This window comes from Zingiber officinale, chromosome 1A (assembly GCF_018446385.1).
Source record: "Zingiber officinale cultivar Zhangliang chromosome 1A, Zo_v1.1, whole genome shotgun sequence".
In the NCBI taxonomy this organism is placed as follows: Eukaryota; Viridiplantae; Streptophyta; class Magnoliopsida; order Zingiberales; family Zingiberaceae; genus Zingiber; species Zingiber officinale.
This window is the reverse complement of record NC_055987.1, coordinates 194,232,870-194,240,213: the sequence shown is the minus strand read 5'-3', so window position 1 is coordinate 194,240,213 and position 7,344 is coordinate 194,232,870.

Here is a 7,344-nt window from a genome sequence, read left to right as displayed (position 1 = left end):
GGTTGATAAAAAGAAATTTCTATAATTTTAATTTTTCAACATGTGAATAATTTACAAAGAAGAAAAATAAAATATCTTTCCAATCTACAAATAAGGAAAGAGATCTAATCTCTTTTTTTAATCTTTTGTAGATCCTTTTAAAAGAGATATTTTAATTTTTAATCTCTCCAATAAATTATATCTTTCACATAAGAAAAATTTAAAATTAAAATTCTTTTAAATTTAATGGGGGCCGGCCACCTAAGCTTGGGTTCAAGCTAGGGCCGGCCACCCATGAACCAAGGCTTGGCCGACCTTAGCTTGATCCACAAGCTAGCTTGGTCGGCCCCTACATCATGGGTAGGAAGGTGGGTATAGGTGGGTATAGTACTCTATAAATAAGAGGCTACGATAGGGACCAAGAGGAGGAATTGGTTTTGGTCTCCCGATAAAATTAAGCATCCCGTGTTCGCCCCGAACACACAACTTAATTTTATTAATAATAATTCATTCCACTAGAGAACTATTATTGAACTACCGCACCAATCCCAAATTACATTTTTGGGCTCATTCTTATTTTGAGTGTGTTAGTCTCCCTGTGTTTAAGATGCCAAATGTCCACTAATTAATTGAGTTACTGACAACTCATTTAATTAGTATCTTAGTCCAAGAATAGTACCACTCAACCTTATCGTCATGTCGGACTAAGTCCACCTGCAGGGTTTAACATGACAATCCTTATGAGCTCATCTTGGGAACATTATCAACCTACATCACTAGGACATAGTTTCCTTTTATAATCAACAACACACACTATAAGTGATATCATTTTCCAACTTATCGGACTTATTGATTTATCGAACTAAATCTCACCCATTGATAAATTAAAGAAATAAATATCAAATATATGTGCTTGTTATTATATTAGGATTAAGAGCACGCACTTCCATAATAACTGAGGTCTTTGTTCCTTTATAAAGTCAGTATAAAAGAAACGACCTCTAATGGTCCTATTCAATACACTCTAAGTGTACTAGTGTAATTATATAGTTAAGATAAACTAATTCTTAATTACACTACGACCTTCCAATGGTTTGTTCCTTTCCATTTTGGTCGTGAGCTGCTATTTATAATTTATAAGGTACTGATAACATCATCTTCTGTATGTGACACCACATACTATGTTATCTACAATATAAATTAATTGAACAACTATAAACAAATGTAGATAATTTGACCAAATGTGATTCTTTATTCAAAATAAATGTTTACAAAAGCTTAGGCTTTCAGTATACACTCTAACAATCTCCCACTTATACTAATGACTAAACTGCCATATCTTCTTCCATACATCTGATTCCCATTCCCTCCACATGCCGATCGAAAGCTTTTGCCGGAAGGGCCTTAGTGAAAGGATCTGCCAGGTTATCTGCTGATGCAATCTTGGCGATGACAACTTCTCCTTGCTTCACGATATCTCGTATCAGGTGGTACTTGCGCTCTATATGTTTACTTGCCTTATGAGCTCGTGGTTCCTTTGAGTTTGCAACTGCACCGCTATTATCACAATAAATTGTGATGATTTTAGGCAAACCAGGAATCACATCTAAATCCATTAGAAAGTTCCTGAGTCATACTGCTTCTTTAGCTGCCTCAGAGGCTGCTACATACTCAGCTTCCATGGTTGAGTCCGAAACGCATTTCTGCTTAATACTCCTCCATGCACTGGCTCCACCTCCTAAAGTAAACACATAGCCTGATGTAGACTTACTGTTGTCCCTATCTGATTGGAAATCTGAATCCGTGTAACCCACAGGGAGCAAATCGTCTGCTTGGTAAACTAGCATATAATCTCTGTAGGTCCCTTTGGAGGCCGGCAAGAGGGGAGGGGTGAATTGCCCTATAAAATTGAAACCAAAAACCCTTCTCGGATATTCAACTAACTTAAAAGAACTTGTAATTAAAACGGCAGAGACTAATTAAGACAGAAAGTAGACACAGAGGAATTACTTAGTTTGCAATCAGAGGATTGCTAATCCAAGGCAAAGAAGGCGCACTAATTGATTCTCCTCTGGGCGGAGTAGCCTCTTACAGCGTTGAAAGCACAGAAAGAAATAACACAAATGAAAGCACTGGATTACAAGTAGTTATTCTTATCTGTGCAAACTAGTGCTATATTTATAGCACTGGTCGGGGCGCCCCGAAGGGGTTTCGGGCGCCCTGGGGGGATAAAACTTTATCCCCCAACGTTCAGATCGAGTTTGACTCGATCTGGTCAAAATCTTCGGTCCAGGCACCCTGGACGGTTCCGGTCGCCCCGAGGGTTCCGGTCGCCCCGGACGGGTCCGGGCTCCCTGGTCAGCTCCGGGCGCCTCGAACCCCAAAAGTCAAGTTCCGGCCTTCTCCTCGAGCAGCCTTCCTTCCGGGTTTCTCGTCCCTCGAACGCCGCGCACGTTCTTCTCGTCCACCGGTGTACTCTTCCGCGGTCACCTCATCCCTCGGACGCACCGAGCCCGTCGGCTCTCTCCCGTGCTGTCCTTCTCGCTAGTCGCGTCTTCCGCTCGACTTCCTGTGTTCCTAAGCTCCTGCACACTTAGACACAAGGGTTAAACAAACGCAGGACCTAACTTAGCTTGTTTGATCACATCAAAACACCTTGGGGTTCCAACAATCTCCCCCTTTTTGATGCGAGCAACCCAAGTTAAGTTAGGGTAACCATATGCAATAAAAATGATTTATATTTCAATAAGGCTAAATATTTTTCAATTGAAAAAATTATAGTACCTCCCCCTAGACTTAACATACTTCTCCCCCTTTGATCACATAAAAATTGGGGTTATAAATAAGTCTAAGGTAAATTCAAAAAAAACTTTAATAAGTCTAAGGTAAAATATTTAATAATGTCTAAGTAAAATTCAATTTAAAGACACTCTTCAGAAAAATATTTAAGTAAAACATTTTTCAGATAAAATAGTCATAAGTGTTAAAAAAAAATTTAAGTTTTGAAACTTATCTCAACATTCAAAAAAAAATTCTAAGTTAATATTCATAAGAAACAATTCTAACTCAATTTTAAGAAAAATTATAAGGCAAAAAAAAAAAAATCTAAGATAACTCAAAAAAAAATTCTAAGTCAATTTTCATAAAAATTTCTAAGATAATAAAAAATTTCTTAAGTTAGAAAAAATTTTTAAAACCTTTTTTTTTTTAACACAAATTGAATAACTATTTTAAAGAATTAAGTAATTTAAATTAATGCTTTTTCAGTTTGTCAATTAAACTCTTCATTTCAATACTTGGCTTCCAGGTCGTGGCGAGGCACTAGGCCTTCTTGGTTATTGGAGCAACAACCACTTCCTAAGACAAAGCTTCATAAAGAAATTAGTTGTTTAATTTCCTTGCTGAAAATGCTAAGTCTGATTTTAATTTTAAATTAAATAGGTTTTTGGAACCCAATAGAGGTTCCTACCTACAGGATTAACCAAGTATTTCCTAGGTATATAGATTTTTGATATATTTCTAATTTGACTTTGATGAAATCTATAATACCAATTTAAACCTCTATAATTTCTAAAAGTAGAAATATTTGGACCATTAGATTTTTTCAATCTTTCTATTTCTTCTTTTAGTTTTTCATTTTCAATTTTCAATTTTTCAAAATCCTCTATAAGACATGATTTTGCCAAAATTCTCTTTGTTTCTAAAATTTCATTTTCTAATTTGGCATTTTGATTTTCTAATTTATACATGGATTTAGTCATAGCTTTGATACCGAAGTAAAGTTCATCATGTTGGGGTTGCAAGGTTGCAAACATAGTCCCATATTGAAAACACATGGAAAAGATCATGGGTTTATAAGAGAAAGATATCTCCATTGGCTTGAGGCCTTTTGGGGAGAGCCCAAGAGCAAAACCATGAGGGCTTAGGCCCAAAGTGGACAATATCATGCTATTGTGGAGATATCTAAATTCTTTTCGATCCTACAATTGGTATCAGAGCCCGGACTGCCAGAAGGTTTAACCGCCGACTGTGCACAAGAGTTATGGTCTGATTGAACCATGTGAGTACAATATTGACCTCGAACAAAGAAAGTGGGGGCTCCTATGTTCGGATCAAGAGGACCAGACACCAGGCAGGAAGTCCTAGTTGCGGCTAGGCAAGGAAGTCCTAGTAGGTCGGGTGGACCGAGGGGCAGGAAGTCCTAGTAGGTCGGGTAGACCGAGGGGCAGGAAGACCTGGTGGGTCAAGGATCGGACGTGGGAAGCCCATGGTCCTTTGTGTTGGAACCCCGAGGTGTTTTGATGTGATCAAACAAGTTAAGCTAGGTCCTGTTGTATTTAACTCTGTGTCTAAGTGTGCAGGAGCTTAGGAACACAGGAAGTCGAGCGGAAGACGCGGCTAGCGAGAAGGACAGCACGGGAGATAGCCGACGGGCTCGGTGCGTCCGAGGGACGAGGTGTCCGCGGAAGAGTACACCGGTGGACGAGAAGAGCGTGCGCGGCGCTCGAGGGACGAGAAACCGGGAAGGAAGGCTGCTCGAGGAGAAGGCCGGAACATGGGTTCGGGTGAGCCCTATTCCGGAAGGCCGAGATCACCCAAGCAAGCGGAGCCGGAGCGAACAGACCCGGACCGAGTCGAGCCGAACTGAGACGAGCTGAACCGGAGCCGAGAGCCTGGACCAAAGTCAACTGTGTTGACTTGCTTGGTCCGGGCGCCGGATCTATTCCAGGCGCCCGGACCTCCGGGCGCCCGGAGGTTCAAATTTGACCCGCGCGCAGGTTATCGCGATCGGACCGTTGGGGGATAAAATTTATCCCCCCCAGGGCGCCCGGAACCCTTCCAGGCGCCCCGACCAGTGCTATAAATATAGCACTAGTTAGCACAGAGTTTTAATCATCAATCTTGTAATTCACTTTCTCTGTGCTCTGATTTTAATTTGTGCTGTCAACGTTGTAAAGAGGCTACTCTGCCCAGAGGAGATCATCATAGTGCGCTTACATTCCTTGGATTAGCAATCTCCTGATTGCAAACCAAGTAAATCCTTTGTGTTCAGTTTAATTGTTTTTATTCAGTCTCTATTTCTTTTAAGTTACAAGTATCTACTAATTGGTTGAAATCCGAGAAAGGTTTTTGGTTTTATTCTTGTAGGGCAATTCACCCCTCCCCTCTTGCCGGCCTCCAAAGGGACCTACAAGTGGTATCAGAGCAAGGACGCTTCAGGAGGACTAACCGCCGATCGAAGCAACAAGATGGCCGGATCAAGCATCGTTCCACCAAAATTCGAGGGGAACTTCGCAGACTGGAAGCGCCGAATGGAGGTATTCCTAAAAACCGATTTTGAAATTCGTTTTATTATGAAATATGGTTTTTTAGCTCCAATGGATAAAGATGGAAAAGAAAAAGAAGAGAGTGACTGGACGAAGAAGGAGCAAAATGAGTCGGTAGCAAACAGCCGTGCAGAACATCATCTGCTAAGCGTGTTACCACCTCAGGAAGTCAACCGCATCGGAAGCTACTCGTCAGCCAAAGAACTTTGGGAGAAGTTCTTAGAACTCCACGAAGGCACGTCCGAAGCGAAGCTCGCTAGAAGGGACATCCTCCGAAACAAACTGATGAACATCCGCTTGGAGAAAGGTGAGAAAGTAGCCGGTCTACATGCAAAGGTAAAAGAACTAGTCACTGGTCTCGAGAACCTCGGTGAAACGGTAACAAACCGGGACGTCTTACGCTACGCACTCAACGCCTTTCCCAGAACTCCAGAGTGGACGTCAATCATCGACGCCTACTACATCTCAAAGGACCTGGAGGTAAGTACATTAGAGGAATGTTTTTCTACTCTTGAATTACACGAAACTAGATGTGCAGGAACGACAAAGGATACAACCCAGACTATGGCGCTAAACGCAACTCAGAAGGATGAACTCGAGTCAGACTCCGAAGACGATCAAGAAGCGCACATGGTAAGAAATTTTAAAAAGTTTTTTAGATCTAATAAATTTAAAATGCAGAATAGAAAGAATCAAAAAGGTGAAAGAAAGGTGCGATGCTACCAGTACATAAGAGAAGACTGCCCAGAACTCAAAAAGGTCAAAAGGAAGTCTCCCAAGAAACACAACCTAAAAGCAACTTGGGACGACACTTCTTCATCTGAATCAGAAGCTCAAGAATACGCCGGGATAGCACTAATGGCAAGCTACGATGGACAGAGTATATCAGAATCGAGCAACGATGAAGAGGGAGCGACCTCGGATGAAGGCAGCGAAGCAGGGGGAGATTCAGGCTTTAAGTCTGATATGGTAAGTGAGGTATGTCTCTTACCCCCTGATCAACTTTACTCTGGCATTAAGGCAATGACTAAATCCATGTATAAATTAGAAAAAGAAAATGCCAAATTAAAAAATGAAATTTTGGAATCAAAAGGAATTTTAGCAAAATCATGTCTTATAGAGGATTGTGATAAATTGAAAATTGAAAATGAAAAACTAAAAGAAGAAATAGAAAGATTGAAAAAATCAAATGGTTCAAATATTTCTACTTTTAGAAATTATAGAGGTCTAAATTGGTATTATAGATTTCATTCAAGTCAAATTAGAAATATATCAAAGGCCTATATACCAAAAGAATATTTGATTAACCCTGTAGGTAGGAACCTTTATTGGGTTCCGAAAACTTGTTTAATTTAGAAAGTTAATAAGTAGACTTAGTATTTTTCAGCAAGAAAATTAGACAACTAATTTCTTTATGAGGCTTTGTCTAAAGAAGTGGTTGTTGCTCCAATAACCAAGAAGGCCTAGTGCCTCGCCACGACCTGGAAGCCAAGTATCGAAATGAAAGGTTTAATTGACTAACTGAAAAAGCATTAACTTAAATTATTTAATGCTTTAAAAAGAGTTATTCAATTTAGTTTTGAAAATATTTTTTTTCTAAAAATGTTTCACTTAGAATTTTTTTTGTAAGTGTATCAAACAAGTTATTACTTATGTGATGTTCACTTATGGAAAAATTCTCTCTTACTTATGGAAAAATTCTGAAAAAAAATGGTACTTAGAATTTTATTTTAATTTTTTCCTTAGACTTATTAGAAAGAACCCCATTTTTGTATGTGAACAAAGGGGGAGAAGTGTATGTTAAGTCTAGGGGGAGGTACATAGTTTAAATTGGCAAAATCTTTTGGACTAAATTGCAACTTAATTTATTCTTATTGCATAAATGTTACCCTAGCTTAACTTGGGTTGCTCACATTAAAAAGGGGGAGATTGTTGGAACCCCGAGGTGTTTTGATGTGATCAAACAAGTTAAGCTAGGTCCTGTTGTATTTAACTCTGTGTCTAAGTGTGCAGGAGCTTAGGAACACAGGAAGTCGAG